Source organism: Bombus huntii, chromosome 8 (genome assembly GCF_024542735.1).
Source record: "Bombus huntii isolate Logan2020A chromosome 8, iyBomHunt1.1, whole genome shotgun sequence".
Lineage (NCBI taxonomy): Eukaryota > Metazoa > Arthropoda > Insecta > Hymenoptera > Apidae > Bombus > Bombus huntii.
In genome coordinates, this window is record NC_066245.1 from 8,117,471 (window position 1) to 8,143,228 (window position 25,758).

General features: G+C 42.7%; 1 protein-coding gene across 3 annotated transcripts in view; it reads left to right on the forward strand.

Moving 5' to 3' along the window:
- The window catches only part of LOC126869018 (tyrosine-protein phosphatase 99A-like), a 419,963-nt gene that overhangs the window by 248,655 nt on the left and 145,550 nt on the right, over positions 1 to 25,758 (forward strand). The gene's annotated exons all lie outside the window — the stretch shown is intronic.

Consider the following 25,758-nt stretch of genomic DNA (forward strand, 5'->3'; position numbering starts at 1 on the left):
TCGTCACGTACCCTAAGAGAGAGAAGGTTTGTAATACAGAAATATCTATACGAAATGAATAAATTAGGAGAATCGATATCGCGTGGCAAAAGCACGACACTCTGTATGCTTTCCAAAGATTCTTCCATACTCCATTCGTCTATCGAGGACGATATCACCGTTATCTCTCTCGAATCGACGCAGACGGATGAACCTCATTTCCGATTGACCGTCCGCCTCTGTCCGAACTCTCGTTTTCACGAAACAGCCAGGCTGCGGCGGCACCTTTCCTGCGGAACACGACGCTGGAAACACCGAAACACCAATATCAGGTCGTTTAATTTCCAGGTCAAAGCCAGACCCGTCGATACTTGGGATACTTTCAGCCGTTTCCTCGTTCGTCGACGACCGATTGCGTTCCGCCGTGATTGCGGCACCGAGCACGGAATAAAACGGACGGCGTGTTCACGCCGGTTGTATATCCGCTTTTCGACGGCCGATCACCGTTCCCTCGTTGAACTTTCACACCGCAAGCTTAAATATCGGAGGCACGCCAGAATGCAATCAAAGCCCCTGACGCCAATCGGCGCCTTCGTGAACTGTAGTGCGACGTTTCGCGCAGCTATCCTCTGGTTTTGCGGCTTGATCGAAGGCTTCTCTCATAGTCGAGCCGCGTCGATATCGTGGCAGTTGATTGTAGTGATTTAGACACGGTCGTTACTTCGTTTTGGCTCCCTCCAGCGATTTCGTTTGGTCGAGTATCAACGTTTTTAGGAAATGACTGGCTGATCGACCGATGACTGTAATATTTAATTTCTCTGTAGGTTCTTTCTAGCAGTTGGGACAAATATATTGTTACTATGGTTGTTTTCCTTCAAGTCTGATATAATATAACGTGTCGCGTCGTTCTGAAAGTTCGTGGGATATTTGGTAATCGATATACGAACGTATATTGTCTTATATTTGTCTTAGATTTACTACTTCTAATTAAGAGTTGGTTGATTAAGATGAAATGCTTTTTAGATTAGATGAGAAATTTTTGTTTATAAATTTTAATGGTAGAAGCTCGTTTACTCCAATTTCCTTATAAAGGAGAAGTAATGTACTAAAATTCTCTTTTATGGCGCACAAATGTATTTCTCGTTCAACGTGGAGCACAAGAAGCTGAAAGAGATTTCATTTTTAACAAGACTGTGCGGAACATCTCGTATGAAGAGCAGACAGGAAATTTTGGATATTAGCGGAAATGTTTAATTCTATCAACGGATGTTGTACATTCACGCGGTATCGTTTATTTTGACTTTTATGAAGCTCTTTCAATTCAATGAAAACTTGAATCGAGATCTCGGGAAATTTACTCGACGATACTCGTTGCTGGAAAACAAGAAAACTCATGCATAGCTTTACATATATTTATTTTTGGTCACATACATGTAAGATGCAGCAGAATTTTTCGTCGGGTCAAGGGCTAGTTCCATGTTTTTTTATTGCGATAAGCTAGAAGATTTCACGGATATTATTTAATAATGAAATCAAGAAGAAACTTATTTCGATCATTATTATTTCAAAAGCATTATACGTACATGCACCTATCGCGCTGCATCGTGACTGTGCGAAATATCGCAACAATACTATTGTTGTGCCTATCATTTATCACGCATGGTCATGAAATTATTAAATACCAAACTTCCGGCGAGAACTGGCAGGGATTAGAAACTTGTCGAACAAACTCTACCGTCAGATATCAGTAAAATTTCCAAGTCTTCGATCGAACGAACATGCCTGCGCCCCTCGTTAACTTTTCTACTGTTTCACTCAAGGAAGTTTTAAGATTACCTAATGAAGTATTACCGTCAAACTACGCTTCAAGGAATGTTCACGTAGATTAAGGGATAGAATTATAACGGAGGAAAAACCAAACTACTTAGGAAAGAGAAGAAAACGAAGAAGACGATGTTGACTTTAGTAATTAAAGACTATGAATTTGAAGATCGCAAGTTCGCAAACTGACGAATTTTTTGTTTTTTAAAGATATCCTGTATCTTTTTGTAAAAGAAGATTTTATATATCCATTGAACGTTACTATTAGAATTAGAATTGGTCGAAATAATAAATTGGTAATCGTTCGTTATAGATTTATAGTGGCGCCCGTTTCGAGGTTTGAATAACTTTTTGTGAAATATTTTATAAAATATACATGGGAAAAGACTTGTGTTTGTTTTTTTGTATTACGGTAGAATTATTTATAATACACGAATGTTTAAATTGTTTCCATAACTGAGTAACTTCAATTTTATATGAGAGAAACTTATAGTCTTTCTCATAGATATGAATATTAAACGGAGAGTTTGAGATAAAAATGTAGCAATTTTATTTCACATTGTATTCTAGTTTCTCGCTAATCGATTTTTCAATAATCGATATCATCCATCGGTTTTCTAATAATCCAGTTTTTATTCATACATTTTTCATATAGCTATTCGTTTTAACTTTTTCTTTCGGTAACAATTTCACATTATTTTTATACTTTAGCCGTCCGAACTTGTACCATTAAATTTTATGGACAAGAAAGAAAAACTTTGGTAAATCAGCCCCAAACCTCGAAGCATTCCCTTCTGCATTTCGAAGTGTCAAGAGAGTAAGGTCGTCGATGAACCATAGCTTCGTGAGGAATCGTTCGACGACGGTAGGCGAGACGCGATGTAATTTTTCATTTAACCATCGTTCCCCCTTTAAAGGCTTGGAGTGACTATTTTTCTTGTCATCGGTGCAAGGATGGTTATTAAGCTTGGTACTCGCTACCGTGATTCGCCTGTAGCCTGTGGAAGGTCATTACGAGGCAACAGCATCGGTCGAACACGTGGCTTCCGGTTCGTTCCTCGGGCAGAAAAGCAATAATCATAATGATAACGCTGGCTGAGTTTACGACTAGACCTGGGGTGTTCGAAGCACGTGACGAGTCCACAAGTTTGGAAATCCAATTTTAGTAGGGCATCGTTATTACCTCACATTAATTACATTCCAAGTCTGGAACGTGTGATATTTAGTCCGCAGGAGCTAAATTGATCAATTCCATTTTATAGCATTGTCACAGGTGATGAGTAGTTTATTTTTTTTTTGTTGCAAGTTAAATGATCCACCGTGAAATTAATTGGAAGAGTTGATTAGTATTATATTATATTGAATGCTTATACTATACTTACACCAGCCATTAGTTATCAAGTCTCTTTTATCTCCTTTCCTTTCATGTCACTCGTTCTTCTTCTATGCCATTCTTTTCGAACATTGTTTTCTACAAGCATATATATTGCAATAGTTCATTCCTCACTAAAATGTCAAAGTTCCCTGACTGGAGACAAATCAAATATCGAGTTGTTCATAAAGAAATTTAAATTTATATAATTAGCATCTTATTGGGTGATACAATGCATTATTACGTTCAATGGCTCTTTGTTGAGACATTAATTGTAAAAACTCTCTTCTTGATTAATTCTTTTGCTCCTTCACCAACAAATTTCTCCATTTAGCTTCTACGAGTTTATGGAGTTTATATTCAATTGCATGCTATTTTGAATAAATAAATTTTACATTACTTAAATTAATAAAAATGGAACTACGCGAATACGCTGATAAATAAGAGGGTCGAATAGCCATTTTCTTGCTTCTCGTTAGCGAGTAATATAGTTTTATGAAAGAACAAAGCCCTTTAATGGATGTTTCTTAACAATTCTCTTCAATATCTATTTCGATCGTAATATTCCATTATTTGTGTGAAATATGTAACAAATAGACTGCGTGTTTGTATGTATCTATAGGAAATCTGAAAGCGCAAAATTGCAGAGAATGAATAATATGAAAAATATCGAAAATCATAGTGCCTTCTATAATACTTGCCAAGTACACGTATTTTCTATCGAGATTCTATTATCTTCAAGTATATCCTCAAAAAATACGAATCTGCATGGTAATCCGCGGTCTAGTAAACAATTAATAAATAATTCTCTTCTATTTGGATCAAATCTAAGAAAAAGTATATCAATTACCAAAAACACCACCAACTTTTTCAAGCTTTCAAATAATTCTATCTCATCGGTCTACGCGTTTTATTCACTGTTTATGAATTCACGATCTGAATCCATACTGGTAATATGAATCAACGATTCTACAAAGGCAGCATTTTCCAGGCACGTCCGTGACGCGTCAGACAAATACGCTTTTTGTTCGCTCATTCGCTCTTACCCATGGGTGTTAGTACGGAACACCCTCCAGAGGCGATATTCGTCGACAGCCTTCAATGACACGCGACGCGGAGAATGAAGAGGAAAAATCGGAGCAGAGGTAAATGAAATGCAACGGATGGAGAGCGTGAAGAGAGGAGGCTTGTCGAAATAAGAATTCTCGCGTCACCGACGATGGGAAAAAGAGCCGCCGGAACAAACGTAAATGCAGTCAGTCCGTGCGAATGGCACTTCGCTCGACGATTTTTGTCGTTTGCTCGTAGTCACGAAAAATAGTCGAGGAGCGTCGACAGAGTGTTGCAGTCGTCGTCTGTAATTATAATATAAAAGAGAGATTCTAGTCTCAAAGGTCTGTCTGAGAATGTTAGGGCATTGCTATGATTCACGCAGCGTAGTGAATTAATAAAATCGCTGCTGAACAAACAGGAGGGAATAGCTCGAAACGTAAAGATATGGCGAGATTCATCTCCAGCTTGGATCTTAATAAAGATGCAACGACTTTGTGCACGAAACGTGTTCAACTAGAAAGAAATAGAGGGAGAGAGATGGTACAATATATATAGGATGACACAAAATATGTGGGAGATATTTGTAGATGGTTGATTCCAGACGTCACGGTAATGGAGAAGGTTTTTGGACAAAAGTGTTCGAGATTTATTTTTTATGTTATAAATGATGTAACTGAGGTATACTAGTGTCGAGAAATTAGCTGACGAACATTTATTTTTATATCTCTCACAGTCTATATTCCTTACTTTAAGGCCCATTTTTATAATAATATGATGACACAGAAAAAATATGATAAGTCGGTTTTTGTTCATTCTCTGACTTTTATGTTACTTCAACTTGGTTAATATTAGCCCCTATATAATTGACTTACTTAATACTAAGAAATATTATTTAATTAATATTTTGAAAACATACAAAAAGATAATAAAACGATATATTTAATGCCAAAATCAAACACAACGATGCTTTTAATGTGGAACGACACGTTGAATTTTAAAATTGCTCTCCTATAAGAGGCAGGAAATAAGAAACGCGGAGTATGAATGAGCTACAGAGAAAGACTCATCAGCTACAAATAGCCCGCACATATTTTGTAACACCCTGTAGAACGTGAAGGAGCAAGAAAGCGAAAAAACGGAAGGAGTGGTGTGAGAAAGAGGACTGAGGTAGAAAGATAAAGAAGAAGGAAAGGGGATGAAGGGAGGGTTGTCGGTGAATATTCGCCACTACCTCATAAATTGCGAGACGTAAATAGAAAAATACGCGCTGGTATCGTTATACCAGGGGGTATAGACGGAAAAAGAGAAGCTGGTCGCAAGAAACCGGCAGAGGTACAGAAGAGAGAGAGGTAGAGAGAGAGAGAGAGAGGGAGAGAGAGAGAAGACAGAGCGACACTCTATACACGGTTGTGTATTCTTCGAGAAAGTTTTTAAGGAGAAACTACGTTCCGATAGAAATGTCAGTTTTGCGGAAATGGATGGGACTCTGGCGGTGGCTTCAGTCTTCGTTCCTTCTATCGTTGCATTATATCCCCTTTGTCAACCAGAAGTGGGTTAGCGAGGCGTCGATACAGGCCTCCCCGACTCTCTCGCCTCTCTCCGAGGAGCGATGCAATCGAGAGTTCGCCCGCACGATGAGGTCTGAAGCGTCGTAATGGACCGCGACAGGTGGCAAGTGATATTTTTATCGAGTAATTTCGCGAGCCTTTTCTCGCGTAGCCTTCTTTTATCCAAAGGCCACGGGCTGAAAGGCTACGCGATACATTGTCAAATATAAACTCGCCGGCTTCGTTGATGATTGCACCGTTATTATCGGAATCCGGATGGTGATCCAGTGGAAGCTGTTGAGATGAAAATCGAACGATGAGAACGAAACTCGGCGCGCGCGCCGTAGTAAAATTCGGTGAACCTTTCCATCCACGTTCGATCCGCGTAGTCGTAAAGTTCCCTGGCGGCGATTAAATTGCGATCGAGCGGAAGGTCGACGTATTTCGAAATCCATGTCGAGACTCATCGTTCCGAGAAAGAACGTAATCTTGATATCCGATGAGACGTCTGAGTAAGACGAAATGAGTAAAGTCGCTGGATATTTCGCAAGACTGCGAATAGGACAGAATTACGAGAATAGAGAAAAATGTTTGTCGCGGAAGAAGCGCGACTACCGTCTTCAAAACAGCTATTCGAAGAATGTAAAAAATTTAGTCTAATTTGGATCCGTCCCTGGTATATCCGTGGAATTCCCAGGGGCCGTGGACTGTACGATCGAGCGCAGTGTGGCTGTATATCTCCCAGCGGCAGACGTGCACTTCGTCGAAGAAGAGATATAATCCGATACGTAACAGCAGTAGAAGAAAAAGGAAGATAGCAGGAATGGGAGGAGCAGGAAACCAGGAACCCTAGACGATGCTACAAGAGAAGAGCATCCTTTGGACAGGTTAGCATCCCCCAGAGTGGACCGGCCGATAGATCTAAAGCTTCTAACGCCGACCAACACTGGTACTAGCCCCCGTAGCAACCCGTTCTGCGAACTACGAAATGGACCCAGGAGTAACGCGACCGATAAATTTACCGACCGTCCGGCCGAATCTTCCGATTCGAGAGAACAGCCTTATTTCCGCCGTGGTGAAAAAAGAATAGCCGCGTCCTCGTTACTGTTCTGTCTCACCTACTTCTGTTCTCTTTCACGTTTCAATGTTAGTTACTGTGCCAAACTATATAGCCGTCTATGTAGATGAAAGTGATAGAAATTTATTGCACCATCTCTCGAATCGATCAACCAGAAATTCTCTAAATAAAAAAAAAAAAAAAAAATAAAAAAAGAAGGATAACAACTTACGAGTTTAACGTGACACATATACCGCGCGTTCGATCGAACAGTCGATGACCAACGAAATCGTCTCTCCGCTACAACGATGATTATCAAATTCACCGAGGCAAGCAGTGTCATTGAAAACGAGACACGACAGACGTCAAAAATCCCGTTCCGGGCCAGTGCCTGGAACAGGCCAATCCGTCATACGACTATGCATGCTCAAGCTCAAATACTGTATACGCGACTATGCGCATTTCCAGTCTCCTCCATCCACCTTTGACGGGCATAAATTCAATAACACCGTTGACGTAAATCGAACCGTTGTGTCCCTGCTAATTGACGATTCTGATGAAGAGCGTGACCGGCGCTCTCTCGCCAAGGACCATTCATTATCTCCCTCTTCGTCCCATCTACGCGCTCCTCGTGATCGTATCTTGCGTGTTCAACCGTCAAGATGACCTCGAGGGAGAGGGAGTCTCACGGTGGAAAAGATATGAAACGGAAAATCTTGGAAACTTCCTGACCGTAGAAACCGCAACGAGTTCTTTGCCAAAAAGTCGTACACGAAGAACAAAACGTAGAAAGAAGGAGAGAAAGTAAGTTTTTTTCACAGCGATATTTTCTCGTTGGTCGCGCGTTCCCGTCGCGAGATATTTTCCAGTTTCGTAACCTCGCCGGGTAAAACGTTCGGAATAATCCCGGCGGCCTTAATTGCAGTTCGCCGCGCCGGTTTTCGGACCGGAGGCCGCGTAACGTTAATTAGCCGCGGTGAACGCTCTTAATAACTCAGAACGACGACTACGTTCCCGCGAGTTAAATTTCCCCCGCGGAGTCGATAACCACCGCATAGGGTGGCTGGGGTGGTTAGTTAGAAAGGTATGGGAAGGCACCACCACCCTGTGGATTCCATTACAATTCTTGCGCTTCCGTGCATACGATGCTCTAGAATGGAAAAGAAACAAATGGCAAATTTACCCAGCATAAATGGCCGAGGGTCCTGGAAATGGCGCGTTTACTTAGTTCTTACTGTGCCAACCGATCCAATTGCATAATTCTTGGAAACGAAGCGAAGCGGTTTCTTGGACGTCAGAAATACGAACAAGTAGATATCTTTTTTTTTCTTTTTGGGTGTGGTTTTTCCGACAGGTTTACTAACCTTTACCGTTGTTCTTTCTCTTCTCATACGATACATCTTATATTAATATTTCTGAGACGTCCTCTTAGTTTCTTATATGTTGCGCTTCCTGTTCTTGCAGATCGGCCTCTAAATCGGAACTTCTATCGTTGGAATGTAATTCGTTGTTCGATAGAGTTTGCTTTCGGCTAAAACGATTCGTTGGACTTCTATCGGATATCGGCTTACGAAAGTATCTGAAGGAATCTTATCATAGGAATCTTTTATGTCCATAATGTACGTGTTACGTAAGACATTTTGTAATTTCATTAGAGCTGCAACGAGACGACTGTAATGAGCATATTGATAAAATTTGAAAATGTATATTGAAAATTTATTACACTACATAAATAGCCACCTTAAATATATAATAAGAGTTAATGATAGTCGCAATGGATATTGGAATTTGTTAATATAATGAATAATTAATTTGTAATCATTGCAAAATATATACTTGCATTAAATATCTTGTTATTTCTATGTTATATTGCATCAGATTTTACCAATACAATTATCATACTTGGATCTTCTAACTGCGCTAATGAAATCTAAAAATATTTCCTGCAATATGCATAATATGTCCATAAAAGATCTACAAGTATTTCCTATTTTTTCCAGCCTGTGTATGTCTTTTCTTTGTGACATAGTAAAAGAATTATAACGCGTCGAAGGAAGTAAACGAACGCCGATTTACTCCAAGTTGTTTCATCGATGGCTTGTTTAATCGGCCATTGATTAAAGATCGCGCCCTGCGTTCACCGTTGGTACACGGCGTTGAAGCGCGAACAACGCATTAATAATGTTCCGTTCCCTGGGGAGAACTTTTAATCGCGTCTTCTTTACCACTCAGCCGGTACTATCGCTTAATTATCGTGCTTCGCAATTAACCCGCATTTTGATCGCGCAAACCTCTCGAATATTAAAGAACCGTGGAGAGATTGGAAAAAAGATAGGGGATTCGAAGATCCGCATGCATGATAGATGGCTGTCGATCCGACAACAAATGCGGTGAACGACTGACGTCGGATAAAGAACGTTTTCGTGAATGATTGTCTATGATATAATACAACGTGACAGTTTGCGAGGGGACTTGCTTTTCCTAAGAAGATGAATGTCTTCGAGTGTCACGAATATTTCTCTTTCTTTGGCACGTGCCAAGCACGTTTGTTATCTCTTGGCACGAATAGCCCGGGATTTTATTTACCACTTCCATTACGTAAAGAATAGTAAGAAGATAACCTTCAATATACAGCGTATCATTCATCTTTGCATGTTGAACCCCGTTGCACAGTAATATTAGTAAACTGACAGCAAATTAAAGTAACAGGTTATAGATCCTATATTTTCTTTTCACGATTTTATAACTTTGCGATAAACACGGTCATCGGATAAGCTGCAGTTTGTAATATTTACTTGCAAAAAGGCATTTATTAGTAACTTGTGCTTAGCGACTCTGAAATTTCACTAACAACATTACTCAATTTGTACAATATCGATCTGGTTTGTAATATAGAACGTCCAAAAGGAATACCCAAAGATCCATCAAACATAATAGTTACGAGATCTTCGCAAAACAGTGGATTTGATGGAGCAAGAGGACATAGAATACACAGTATCGAAGATCTCTGGTATCAGAAAGGACGAATAGCGATCGGCTCATCGGCCACACGTTCCAGATATCAATGTTATCTGTAGACTGGCTACAAAAGTCTCGCTAAATATGTACTTCAACCGATCTTCAATCAAACCTATCAGCAAACCATCAAGCGTACTCGTGACGGAATAATCGAAATTTCCCTATCAAAGTGGAGATCGCGTGCTCGTTGTACAAGCAACGGTCATAGGCGACGGTAATCCAGTGTGCATCGGGCAACGAACAGTGTCTGTAGCCGCAAGACAAAGCTATCGGGGCTTCGTGTTGCCCGTCGTGATTGGACAGAGAGATTTGTCGCATAGACGTGAGGGCTCTCTCGAGAAACGGATGTAAGCCGAGGGTAGATCGAATTCGATGAGAATCGGTGGGCTCTTCCGGATGGAAACTCATCGAGTGAGCGGGAGAACAACGCGAGAGGTCTTGATCACGAGAGCCTGTCATCCCTGAAGAACTCACACCTGTGCAATCGCGAAGATCTGCGTCACCTGACCGTGTACCTGATCCCGGTGATCTCTGGGATCGTTGTGTTACGGACGATGCGTGTTATCTGCGGGGTCGGAAGATCGTATCGCAAAAGCATGCCGCTACTAAATCCGTCGTCCGAATAATTATGCAGGTTTCTACTATCCACGCTCGCGGATTGGACACTCGGACTCACTCTCAGTATCTCTGTTGACAATTGCGATCAACGAAACTGTACGCTGAAATCTATCCACTGTGAAACGCGTTATTGTTTTACGTTGAAACTGTTGCGTGGCTACATCCTTTGCCGCAAATTGAAACGATAACGCGCAACATTCGGAAAGATGGATTTAGTGATAAGAATAAGAGAGGATCAGATTGTGGAAAGATTGATATTCAGGCATTATATCTCTATTACCTGTCTTGGATTGATGGATTGGAAGACTGCATTGGAATTCGATGACACAGATTTTCTATAGCGAAATAACTATGTTGGATATGATAGACTGGTTATTCACGGACAAGTAACGACTACTCGGGCTATCATTTTGAGATCGTTTGTTGGACAGTTTGATAAGCTGAAACCATGGTTGTTCGTTTGATTCGGCCGCAAAGCGTGAAAAAATGAAAATCACTGGGAAAAACGGGCGCGCGTTGAGCCATTTCACAGCCGGTCGACCGCGCGTCACCGGTGACGTCGAAAGCATAGAAGGTCGTCGAAATATCATCGAATGAAATTTCGCGGTCGACTCGCTATCCCGTCGTACTGGTCGGGCGTACGTAATCGGGTTATCGAGACAGACAAAGAGAGAGAGAGAGAGAGAGAGAGAGACCCGTGAACGGGAAATTCCGAGGATACAGAATGAAAACACGTGACCCGGCGGGATTTAAAGTTACCGTGTCTCCCAGGAGGAATTTGGGGTTATCGTCTTGGAAGTTGAATAAGCTCGAGTCAGGACGGCATAGGGTAGGTCAGGAAGGCCGGTCGTCAACGTGAAATATTGAAATGCGTGTGCTGGCTCATGATGACGCGACCAGAAAGAGGACAAGGAATGCAGAGAAAGAAGGAAAGATAGGGAGCAGAGAGTGGTGCATGGCATAAAAATAATTACGCTGATAGAATGATGGCACGTTGCCAGTCGCAGTATTGTGGTCCTTGCCAAAATCGGATAGCGCGTTGTTGCGTCCGGATGCATTATTCGACGATACGAGAACAACGCTGGTTACATGCTGGCGAAAGAAAAGACACACATGTCCTAGCCAAGACGAATGTAGTTAAGAATACGCTACGAGGATATGACGGATTGTGGCTCGTGTTGGTCCGTTTTATTTGCACTCGGAATCCTCCAGGGGTTTTGACCGGTCGTTTTGTTGATGAAACGAACCGCAGAGACGTTCCCGTTATCTAAGCCTTTGCACTTGTGCGTTGTCCTGAACATGATGAAATATTACTCGAGCTTTAGGAGCTGCATGTATCGCGCGAGAGAAAATTTATTATGTAGAAAAGGAGGAACGAGATAACGTTTTCTTAAAGATGACACTTTTCATCAGAGTAGTAAAATAAAGTTTTTTTTTTTTCTTTTGGTTCCTTTATAGTTGATGTGTCAGATGGGATTTAGGTTATGAAGTATTACGCTGTTATGAGAAGTTTCTAGGAAGGTTGATGCTTTTCCTGCGTTATCTGTGGTCCTAAGAAACCTTAAGTTTCCATGGCAAAGTTCATCGACTAATCTCGTTGTCGTTGCTGAGAAAGGACAGTCAATTAAACTTCTAGGATGAGCATAAACGACAAGAATAATTCGATGAAAAACTTCTAATATGTCGCCGATGTAATTGTAAATCTAAAGCAATCCAACGTAATTAAAGAAAAGATAATTAGTTTAACTGAACAAGCTGTAAACGCTAGCAATTGCCAATGAAACAGTGGAATTAAACTTGGAGTGTAGGATTGTAACAATAAAATGATAAATACAGCATAGATCTTCATTCCAATTTTTCATCACTATTATATATATCATCGAACTTCTATTATTTAAGGTTTTAGCACGCTAAATTGTTTACAGCTTTATTAAATTTTCAATACTTTCGCAGCAAATTAATAAGGTTTTATATTAATTTCGCGACAAGGTAGTGAATAATTGTGACACTACTTTATATTTCAGACACTATACGTTTAAATACATGACGTTTAAATACATGCAGATTATGAATTTGTTGATACACTTTTGAAAAATTTAAAGCTGCAAAAGTGTAGAATATACGTAATATAGAAATATACCTGAAATATCTAAGTCAGATCTCTATCTTGATTTATAAAAATATGAAATCGTATCAATGTATGCAGTGTAGTGACTCGTTTCGTCGTTATTATATTTGACTAACTCGTCTGAATATATAGTAATCCTAATCATTTTTTAATTTTGACTAACTTTATGCTGTAACATGAATTATGTACTGTATTCCACGTGATAATTGCTTCTAAGAGAACATAAAGAAACATTCAAAAATTAAGATAGATATATTATTAATCTCCTGAGGAATATATATACATTATATGTTGATATATTTGAATCTTTAATTCAAGTATGATTCCAAAGATACAGTTCCTCAGGAATCTTAAAATATTTCTCAATATTTTCTAATATTATCTGTCTTGCTTAATACCTATAAATACGTTGTGAATAAGTATAGCGTGACCCTAGGACAAAAACTAATTATTCCTGTCTGGTCTGAGAAAATTCCATGCTGAAGAGCACCTTCGGGATCTTGAATTTTGGAGCAAGCATTGAAAATGACAGACATTTGCATAACTGAAGGACTGTAGGAAAGCAGAGAAAAATGATGAAGATGAACTGACAATAGATAATCGCTCTATTAGGATAAGTAGTTTGTAACGTTTTTCAGAAGTTCAACTGAGGACTGTCTTTTACTTTCAGAATCGGTCATTGTACTATTCACCTGTATAACTATAAAAAGGCGGACATCTTCAAATCTCAAGGACACGTTTCACCCTGCATTCCTTACATTTCTCGTCAAAGTAAAGGGAGAGGTTGCACTGCAAAAGACGATGAATGACGTCAATAATGATTCTCTTGAGTCATAAAGCAGAGCAATCTTCGTGCGCAATTCAAGCGTTCTGCGCTCTTTTAATTTCGAGATTTGTCTTTGACAAGGTTAAGCCAGGACAGGATAGGAAATTGACTGCTCGCTCTCCATTATGCCTCGTGTATGTTGGAATGCAATTTTCCACGAGAAATCTGTCATAGTTGAATAATATTAAAATCGTGTCTGGAAAAAGAATCGATAAGCGGAGGCTTTTCAACCTCCGTATACTTGACCTTCGATGAATAATGAATGGTCTTTGGAATCATCTCGTACCTAATATTCTCCATATTAATTATTAGGTCTTTATGAGAATATAAAAGATTCGGATATTAATCAGTGACGAATTTTCCCCTATTTTCTATAATTCTCTATCTTCCTCTACTAAGTTTTAATTTAAAAAAAACTACATTATTTATAGAATGACATAATATAATACATTTTCGCGGGAAATCAATCATGTAATAAATCGGAAAACCTTCGCTTTGGTGGCTAATATTGTTGCATTGCTATTCCGGCACACGCGTGTATGCGTTTCGTTTCGAAATGATAATCGACGCGTAAGCCGCAAAAAAGCAGCGACACCATCGAGCGTATCCATTTAAACGGTTTAATCCCCAGGCACGCGGTGCGCGAAAACCGAAATCCCGCAGCCATTGATTCGCCATGCGGCCTACAGAAAGAAAGAGAGCGAGAGGGGAGAGAGAGAGGACTAATAAAAACGTTTTGGGATCATATTCCAATCAATTCGAAATGCCATTAAAAGCATCGTGCATCGAATCGTGCTACAATCTATGTCCGATAATTAACGATGACCGGCAGAAAAATTGATCGACAATGCGACAAAGCAGAATGACGGTGTTCCCATCGTACACACACACACAAAAAAAAAGAGGAAAAAAAGGTACGTTGCAAGTGAACCAAGCCACGCTGGCAGTTTCGGCCCATCAATGAGCACCTGCCGATGATTAATTGCTCGTAATTAGCCGGGTCGATAAACGGCGACGTGGGCACGGTTTCACCCCTCCATCGGTAATTTATCAACGATTTATCCCATTTTCAACGGGGAGAACGGCCCTGACGACGCCTTGGAACGTAAGAAAGATTCACAGCCGGGAATATCGCGTGCGTTATCGTGGTAGAATATAAATTATGAATAATTGCAGACGGTGTCTAGCGTGGAGTTCACGCCGCACCAAGTGAATAGTTTCGTTAGGGATTGTAATAAATCGTTGGTGCCTACTCTTTCGTTGCCATAACCGACTCTATCGGCTTAATTCCATAATCCATGAAGAATGGACTAAAAATCGTGTTGCAGGGAGATCGAACTGAGAGAAATAAGAGGATGACTTAGGCAATGACGTGTCTTATTAGATCCCTTGGAAAATTGATAATGATGACAGCGAAGGGGGAAGAGATGATCGGTATCTCTTGAAAATTGAACTGATATCGTCTTATAAATACAGAATGTCATAGCGTGATTGACACGACAGGTTGTCAAACAAGGAAACGGGACAAAAGTTATAATAGACTTTCCGAGACACGAGCTCGAAGTGAGTAGACGTATTGGATCTTGTCAGAGTCATGTGTTTTAAATAGAATTAACACGTTCACAGTTCTACTATATATAATTAGTTTCTATATAAATGTTCATTAACCTACTTACTGGTCAGGCATGTTTAAGATTAGATTCTTTTCTATATGATCAATATAAATTAAAAAAAAAAATACTTGTAGTATCGTTTTGTTTTAGTTGACCAACCGATTATGAACGTGTTAATAGTTAACAAAAAGCAATCAGAGTTTGGTCGATCTTATTCCTTGCAAATGCAGCCAAAAATAAAAGGGATCCATGAATTTACAAACGAATTACGATGGTAGATAAGAAACTAAGCATCCCAGTGACGAACTTCGGTTACCAAATTAAAAGAAAAAATTGATAAGTCAAGAAAAATATCGTCGCTGGACCGCGTCTTTGGATTTAATGCAATCGGCTGGACTTGAGTTTACCCGACACAGCAGTTTTTATTATGGTAGAACGCATTATCGGCAGTCCTTGTGTTTCAATTACGGTAACACGATCTTCTGGACGACGCGACGTTACGGTTAATGAATATTAAATTAGCGCGGGCGACGAAACTCCGCCCCACTACGGAGCATCTCGTTGAACGCAACTCGGTGGAAGGGAAGAGCGGCACACACAGTAGAGTTACGTGTGCTTTTGGATGGTCGATGTGACCACCGGTGGTGGACGCGGACAAATTTCCTGAAGTCGAACAAGTTGAAAGCGGGGAGCCGGGTAGCTTAATAGAGAAAGTTCAGTTCGAGTCGGAGGAAGCCGCGGCGAGTGCTTTGATCTACGCGACAAGAGCGGAATATAATGTATCACGCTCACCAATTGGATTTTCTGATCAATTAGCAGTTAAAGCCAAACTAAGCGTCTGTCGTGACGCGACAGTTTAAAGTTTCCACCAGCGAAATTACGTCGCTCGCGATTCGTTAAGCTGCGCCATCGATACGGCATTGATTTCATCCGCCAGCTATCGTTTCTCAGCCAAGCCCACCGCGACAGGATCCTTCTACTAAACCCATATACAATATATGTATATATATATATACCGTAGTCCCAAATTCGTAGAACAAGTACAATTAGAGTTAAGGAGATACTATGATTACGAATGAGATTAAAATCGGGAATAACAAAATTGTATCGTCGAAGCCTGACTTTTGAAAAAATCGAACTTTGAAACTTGTTAGATCTGTGCATGGATCTATAGGATGCGCGTATGTTAAGCAAATTTTCTAGATAGAAAAATTGTATTCTACATTTCCGATTTATTTACATCTGTTTAGCTGGTAATTACTAATTCGACAAATTCACGTACGTTTGATAAAATAACGATTTTCTCGAAAATGAGACCTCCGATACAATTTTTATTTCCAGTCATTGAACCTCCCTGAATTCTCCTGCGTAACGAATTCCGAAACACGGTGTATTGTACTAGCATACGTTCGACGAATCACAGTATGCTGCATCTTGCAATGCAAAATCGAACTGGAGGGAATCGTTTTAATCCGTCGGTCGTCTTATCGGTTGCTCATTTATTCCGTCTGGTATTCCAGCGACGATAAACATCGCCGCCGGCCCGATAGGAGGTGGACAATTTAAACTGGAAATCATAGCGGAGACGGGTTTTATTTACTCGTTGCCGTTGGAGAACGTGATCGTCGTGAATGGTGAATCGGCCCGATACGCGAATGGAATATCGAAGAGTCAGCGTACTGTTACCTTTGTTTCCGCCTCTGTCCCTCCCTTTCTGCTAGTATACATCCCTCGAATATATGTATGTATCTTCTTTTTCTCTCATTTTTTCCCGATTTTTTCATTTTTTCTTCCTTTTTTTTTTTTGGTTTTATCCCGTCCGTCAAGCACGCATCTCGTAACTTTGCGTCGAATCGATACAGAGTGCAGATACACGGGGCTCGAAAAGCGGAGGTCGGGGCCTCCGGCGCTTTATTTATGATTTTGTTGACACGGAAGCGTGTACCGTTGACGAGCGACGCGAGAAATCCCGTTCCAGATCGCCCACGGAGGATATAATGCGCGGCCGAACAATAGCATGGCGCGCGCGGTCCGTTGCTCGTTGCCCTGTGTTTTGCGGCCGTAAACGCTTCGGTCGCGTTTGCCGAACCGTGATCGCGTCGTCAACCGCTCCGTAGAAAACGCGCGAATCCACCCGATTGATCTGTACGCTGCAGCCCTCGTCCCGACCGGATCCAATATTATTTTATTACGCAACTCCCTCCGTATTATGAATAATTCACCGGTCGCCAATTACGTTGAATTGAATTGAAGTAGCGTTCGATCAAGTCTCCAGTTTCTGTTCGTACAGTTTCTTTTGGAATTTTCTGTTCGTTAACGCTCGACTCAATGCTATGTCTTTGATCAGTGATATGTTTTCCGTTTACGAAGAACAAACGACGAGAATCATCGGTTATTACGTCGGTTAAATTATGTAGCCAACGGAACGTCTGATCATAAACGTACATTACTACTGGCTGTCCTCCAGATTCACTCGGTGGTCGTCCTGAATTTCCATTAACGTGAGACGTTTTCCTTGCGTAAAATTCAAAGTTGAAGAACCAGGTTCTTATCAAGGGAAACGTCATGGAATGAGAATCGTACGGCAAAGTTACTGCACGAATTGTTATTCTTCCATTTCGGGTTAATAATCGGCCGGCTTATAAACTGGTCGCTGGTTTCGACTGGAAAGTCGAGATTAGCAAGCGCAAATTATCGATTCTCGTGGGTTTGCAGGTTCGACCGGAGGCGAACAAAAATAGCGGAATGCGAGCCGAGGGAAATTGAATGCGCCGTTTCTGCATACGCCGCACTACGCGAGCTCTTGATTCACTTTGGCCAGGAAAATATTTGAAAATTTACGATCCCACCAACCCCTTTCTCTCCTAATACGTAATATGGGTTATGACCGTTCACCTAATACGGGTTATGCCCGTTCATCTAATACGGGCTATGCCCCACACGGGCTATGCCCCACACGGGCTATGCCCCATTTGGGCTGTGCCCCATTCGGGCTGTGCCCCATTCCGGCTGTGCCCCGTACGGGCTATGCCCCACACGGGCTGTGCCCCACACGGGCTGTGCCCCGTACGGGCTATGCCCCGTACGGGCTATGCCCCACACGGGCTATGCCCCACACGGGCTATGCCCCACACGGGCTGTGCCCCACACGGGCTATGCCCCACACGGGCTGTGCCCCACACGGGCCCAGCCCCCTACGGGCCCAGCCCCACACGGGCTATGCCCCACACGGGCTATGCCCCACACGGGCTATGCCCCACACGGGCCATGCCCCACACGGGCTATGCCCCACACGGGCTTCGCCCCATACGGGCTGTGCCCCACACGGGCTAGGCCCCACACGGGCTAGGCCCCACACGGGCTATGCCCCATTCGGGCTGTGCCCCGTACGGGCTATGCCCCGTACGGGCTATGCCCCGTACGGGCTGTGCCCCACACGGGCTATGCCCCACACGGGCTGTGCCCCGTACGGGCTATGCCCCACACGGGCTATGCCCCACACGGGCTATGCCCCACACGGGCTATGCCCCCTACGGGCCCAGCCCCCTACGGGCCCAGCCCCCTACGGGCCCAGCCCCCTACGGGCCCAGCCCCACACGGGCTGTGCCCCACACGGGCTATGCCCCATACGGGCTATGCCCCACACGGGCTATGCCCCACACGGGCTATGCCCCACACGGGCTATGCCCCACACGGGCTGCGCCCCACACGGGCTGTGCCCCACACGGGCTAGGCCCCACACGGGCTAGGCCCCACACGGGCTATGCCCCACACGGGCTGTGCCCCACACGGGCTGTGCCCCACACGGGCTGTGCCCCACACGGGCTATGCCCCACACGGGCCCAGCCCCACACGGGCTATGCCCCACACGTGCTATGCCCCACACGGGCTGTGCCCCACACGGGCTGTGCCCCACACGGGCTGTGCCCCACACGGGCTGTGCCCCACACGGGCTGTGCCCCACACGGGCTGTGCCCCACACGGGCTGTGCCCCACACGGGCTATGCCCCACACGGGCTGTGCCCCACACGGGCTGTGCCCCACACGGGCTATGCCCCACACGGGCTGCGCCCCACACGGGCTGCGCCCCACACGGGCTGCGCCCCACACGGGCTGCGCCCCACACGGGCTGCGCCCCACACGGGCTAGGCCCCACACGGGCTAGGCCCCACACGGGCTGTGCCCCACACGGGCTGTGCACCACACGGGCTGTGCCCCACACGGGCTGTGCCCCACACGGGCTGTGCCCCACACGGGCTGTGCACCACACGGGCCCAGCCCCACACGGGCTATGCCCCACACGTGCTATGCCCCACACGGGCTGTGCCCCACACGGGCTGTGCACCACACGGGCCCAGCCCCACACGGGCCCAGCCCCACACGGGCTATGCCCCATTCGGGCTGTGCCCCATTTGGGCTGTGCCCCATTTGGGCTGTGCCCCACACGGGCTAGGCCCCACACGGGCTATGCCCCATACGGGTTATGCCCGTTCACCTAATACGGGCTATGCCCTTTCATCTAATACGGGTTATTCCCCTTCATCTAATGCGAGTTAGGTTGGGGTATTAGGTCTTTATCATTGCGATTACGATATTCCAAGGATTGCTTAATATTTTTTCCACCCACTATTTCTACTTACACTTATTTTGTACTTTGAAATTGAAATATTTATAGCATTTCGATAGCGATTTTTTTCTAAGTTATGCAATCTTTTCTTTATATTTTTTATCTGTGAAGTGAATTTCTGTACGTTATTTATTATTCTAATTTATTTCTTTTCTAACGCTTGCAATCAGCTACGTTTGTCAATAGCGATATCTCTTGACATCGATATCAATTTCAATATCTCTGGCAGCTAATTTCTACTCGCATTGTAAACGTGCAATATTACCAAATACAAAGAAAGCGGCCGAAACACAATGAAACACAACGAAAATACAAAGAAACTTGACCGAAATGAAGATACGCGGTAGGACAACGGGGCAACTTTGATAGGAACGCGACGCGGTAGGTCCTTAAGTAAATCGTGTTTGCCAGCCTCGGTTATTGATATTCCCGGATAAAGGCGGGTGGAATATCAAATTTGCTTTTTAAGTGGGAAACGTGTAATATATTTCTTCCTGGTGGCCGTCGTGGCTTGCTCTCTCTCTTACTCTCTCTTTCTCTTTCTCTTTCTCTCTCTCTCTCTCTCCCTCTCTCTTTCTTTCTGCAAGTATCCGACATACTGCGGGATATACGTGACGGCGCAGAAAACGTCTCTCGGCGATATTTGAAAGGCGAGCGACGCGATATCTCGGCAGAATCCACAGAGTAAGGGGGTGAAGGAAAGGGGAAGGTTTCTATTGAACCATACATTGAGTACGATCTCCGAATTTTGACGCACACGCGACTCCTGAAGGGAATTTGAATTCGCGCTATCGACCGCCCTGGCTGCTTGCGCGTTTAAATTCACCACGCTCTCCTCTCTTCCACCACCCACCCACACGTCCACCTATCCATCCCACCCCTTAACCATCCTTCTATATAATCGATAAGTACGCTACTCGAAGCGAACATCGTAACACGCTTAACATCGTATTAGCTGAAACCAAAACGAGTATTCCCAGTTGAAAACGAGCGATAAATTTTCAACGATCACCTCGTCCCGGTCGCGTGTTCGACCCCGTTTCGCCGGCCGGCGAACTCGCGAAGAGGAATTCACGGGGAACCGAACATGAAAAATTGATGGAATATTTGAAATGGAGCCTGGATCGAGCTGTGCTAGCACGTTGATTACAATACAACGGGAATATGCATATGCACTTTGGAAACGTCTACGCATCCGCATCGCAGTTGGAAATCCAATATCGGTGAACGCCGTTATAATCGGGCAGTATAACCGATAGCAGCGGGGATGGGCCAATAACGAGCCAATAACCCTTTAGCTTAGCATCCACGAATCGCTATGAAATTAGCATAGATTCTCGTGGCGCAGAAGATCAGCCGTATGTGTAACGATGTATTTCTGCTAATGCAGTCTAGGAAAATCCGACATTGGTGTTTGGCGACGCGTAAACGAGGGTTTGCTCGCGTGTAACAACCATTTACGTATATGTCCGGGAGATCGAAATTGCGATTACCGAGTATAAGTTGCGTCGTGATACGTGCGTACATCTAACCGTAGGAACTGGTTGGAGGAATCGAATACCCGTTGAGCTCTATTCGAATTCTCGTAACAAGGTTCTCGTTTTTTTTTTCTTTCTTTTTTAATTTTAATACCTTCCATTTGTACGAACGCGAATGAAAAAACTTTTCATGAGATTGAAATCAAAGACCATTATACGTCTTCCTATCGTCTCGTCTGCTTCTTGATTTAATTAATTGAAACATCCCCATAAATTAGACGGTAGATAGAAGACTGTGAAACGAGCGGAATATATTTCCATAGTCGGGCGCCACTAGCTCGAACTTTTAAACGGGCTCGAAAAATTTCACGGAACTTTCTGAACGAAATAACATCGGTCGGCATACTTCGGACGATCTATTTCAACTACATTATCATCGCGAGAAACGTCTCATGTCCAGAATTCTTTTTGTGTACTTTTTGTATACGACCAGCGACCTGTGTGTTTAGAGGATTATATGTAAAGGATTAAATAATCGATGGCTCTGAAAGCCAACTGAAATCAACGATTCATGTTAATGGGAAACGATATATCGTTGAAATTGTAGTGTTAAGTCAACTAAGTAGTACTATTATATCGTTCAGAACGATATTAATTCACAATCTGTACTTGCATTCTGGAAACTCTAGTCTCGTTACCGTTGCGATTGTTATTATCGATAGATGAGAAAAATAATTCATCTCGTGTATCAAATGACACAAAAGGAAGTTAATATAATACACAATGATAAAAGCAGAAAGAAGCACAACCAATATGAACATTAGTATCCACTTGTTATAACATGTTCTTGAATTCCTAGCGGCGATAAAAATTCGCGAAACTTCTGCAATTCACCATTTCATGCTTTGTTTTCCTCTTGCTATGTTATTATCACTAACTTTGTCATTAACCCAACTAAAAATTAATTTCTTAATTTTCCAATAAACGACTCTAACCCTTGGTAAAATCCTTCGATCGAATTCACCTTCAAAATTAACCGTTTGATATAATTGTCGATTCTAAACATCCATTTGAATCTGAACCGCATTATGAGCAACGCCACTTTCGGCATGTCATTAAGCGTACATGTCCCGTACGAGGAAGTTGCCACCGTCCAACACAACTAATATTCGCGTTTCGAATTTATCGGTCGGTCTGCCGGGTATTCGCGGTGCACCACGGCAACTTTATCCGCGTCGTTTACCAGTTTGCCTTTTCGTATCTATTACGCCGTTGGCGAGGATCGGCCGCGACGAAAATAGCCGTTCTGGAGAAGCAACTTTCGGAGTAGCGGCCATCCCCAGGGACGAGGTGGACAGGGGAAGCTCAATTAACGTTAGAAGACGAATTCGTCGTGCACCATGACGACACATCGACCATAGCCGACAACCCAGATATATTCCGCTTCACAACATTAATAGTAAATGATCGTTTCGTTCAGTTGTTTAAAAAGTAATACGTGTTATGTTGATATCGCAGTGTATGGGAGGCTTGCAATCTTTGAAAATTAAATCGACAAATATGTACTGATTTGAATAATATTATATTAAACATTCTCTAAAAACCTAGTATATCAGCCTTTCTGCTAGAACGTACACGTAATTTCTCATGCAAGAAGAAACCGCATAATGAACAGAAACACATCATCGTTGCATCGTCTACACCACGTACCATACAAAAACCACGTGACTCAAAATCCGTTGCATCTCATTATCATACTCATTGCATCCGCATAATCAGTTTCGCAACAGACTAAGAGTAAATATTCAAACACGCAGTGCATCGTATTTTCTCTCCGTCAAACTCAATGCATACTCTGCTCTATTAATCTTATCTTCTGCGTGATGAAGGTTGGTAAGTCAACCAAAGGATCGTCCCTGTCAGTGTCAGCAACCGGAATCTATATCCGTAAGAACACGTCCCTCGTAGTTGCTACTTAATCGTGTTGGTTGGTTGGTCGTCGAGAAGATGGCATATTCCATCGTTTCTAATTACTAGTTCTTGACTCGGAGAAACTTCGCCATCTTCGATCGGGAACTTCGCGGGGAAACTGTCAACCGGCGAATCTCCGATCGTCCCGTCATGGTGACAGATCGCGGAGGCGAACGCCAACAATACGCTAATGGCTTCATTTGGTTATTGGCCGATCGATGAGGCTCGTAATTAAAAGCCGGAGCAATCGGAGCGCGAACAGAGAGACAAAAGCGTAGAGAGAAAGGGGGTGATGAAACGGAAGGAGACGATCACAGATACACCGATAGAGAACGATTGGGCAGATGCAACGGCGCGGCTCATGCAATAGAAGAGATAGAATGCATCTCATTAATGTTGTACCGCGATAGCACCTGCTCGCAACTGATAAGTTCACATGTGTTCGACCACGACCTGTACGCGGCCTCGACTCAGCATCTCTTCGACGACGCTTTTGACCCGTACGCCCCTTTATTCTTGTCTCCTCTACGAATGGTTGGTTTGTTCGAGTCTGTCTTTGACGCGAGTCTAGATGATTTGATATGGTTTGAGCGACTGAGGGTGTTGTTCGCTAATCTTTCTGATAATCTCACGAAGCTTTGCAGATTCATAGGGTAGCCAAAAATATTTGATACAGATATACTCTTTCCAGCGGCAATTATACACATTTAAAAGCAGCCTTAAATGTTGAGAGTTGAAACATTTCTCCTGAAATGTGTAGAAAGATAGAGATAGAGCAATTGTGTCAATGGGCGAATATTGAGACGATTTGAAAAAAGATCATTTGTTTAAATAATGTATTGAATATTATACTTTGTATATTAATAGGAAAATATCTTCTTATAAGTTTCTTTGTGTAAGTTACACATACAAATTTGTAGGAGTGTTTGAGTATATATTGTGAGGAAGCTGCAAATAGTGACGCCATTAACAAGTTTCTTCCAATTAACGATTAATAATTGAGAACTAATTCTTTCACTCTGTTTGAAAATTCAAAGTTCTCAGTTTCATGATTGGCAGTCTCTACAGAATTCTAATTCTAACATAGAAATACACAGTTTGTCACGTAGCATATGTAGCTTGTTAGCCATTTGATCGGTTGCGTGCTGGCCGCTGGCGTACGTGATATCTGCGCGGAATGCATAATTGACCAGAAACGATTCGATAATATTATTAATTTGCAGGTATCGCGCCGAAGGAGGAAGATCATTGTTACTAGTATAATTCAATCACGAACTGCGTACTATATTACGCGTGATCTACAAGACATTCAGTGTTTCACTATAATATCTTAGCTTTGCAATTTCATTAACTATATTTGTATAGCATCGTGAATCGGTATATTGATATTTCTCATAAAATTCTACTCTGTAAATATCGTTCCAAACATTACATTTTACATTACGTTCCATTACATTTTTCCAAGTTCCTATAATCTTTTTAAGATCCTATAATCTATCTATTTTTACATAAATTTCAAATCAATATCTAAATAATTTTCTAATCATTCCAATCAGAATAACTTCACTTCCTGTAGGAATCCTAATACTTATGAACAAAGATATACGTGTCAGTTCGCATGCAATTGTTGAAAATGCAATTGTCAATAGTAAAGTAACAAGATAATCCTGGCGCCTCTAATTATCCAAATTGCAAGCAAATCAGAGAGCTGTCCAATCGGTGGACAAAGCGAAACCATTGTTGAAACAGCGAATCTCTTAACAAAGAGTTGCTAGTTCACGAGCTCGAACGCCGAGTAAAAAGCAAGAGTGCAGTGCAGTACTTGTAGTCAGTATTGAATCGACGCGTGCAAATCTCAGGGATCGGTTGCAATCCGGACAACGTGATATCCATTCAATTAAGCAGATGCAGAGGGGTCGAGCACATGGAATACGACGGTGCCCGTTGAAATATCCTGGGCTTCTTTGCCGCGCCACATATCATACAGGTCCGTTCATCGCGCGCCACATATCATACAGGTCCGTTCATCGCGCGCCACGTAACACAGCGTAACACATATTACGGTGGCGCGCGAGTTATAAATTGGATCGTGGCGTTGCATTATTCATGCTTCCGAAGGGCGTCAAAGCTCTTTGATTCATTTCGTATCCAGCCGGTAGACAGGTGAACGAATACCACGCCTTCTAAGACTGCCGCCTGACAGACGTGTCGGCTTCATCGACGTGTATCGTACCGCCCACGCAGCCTGCTCTCCCTTCGTTCCTTCGATTCTCTTCCACCGCCATTATCGCGTTCCGTTTCCGCCTCACGAAACGATGCGATTCAGCGAGTCGATCGAGAAATCCTTGAAAGCTCGATTTACGTTATTTAGACGCCTGGGATGCTCGATTTACGTTATTTAGACCCTTGGAATGCTCGATTTACGTTATTTAGACGCTTGAAATGCTCGATTTATTGTACAAATACATACGTATTGGTATTTTGATATAATAAGGAGCAGAGATTTATGCGATTTCTTTTCGAAGATCCTGTTTGAATATGATTTTGCTTCGCGATCTTCTAGACTGATGACTGTTCTATATAATCTAACTAAGAATCTATAGAATGTAACTGATGTTCAGAGCTAAATAGTGCTTGAAAAATTGTTAGC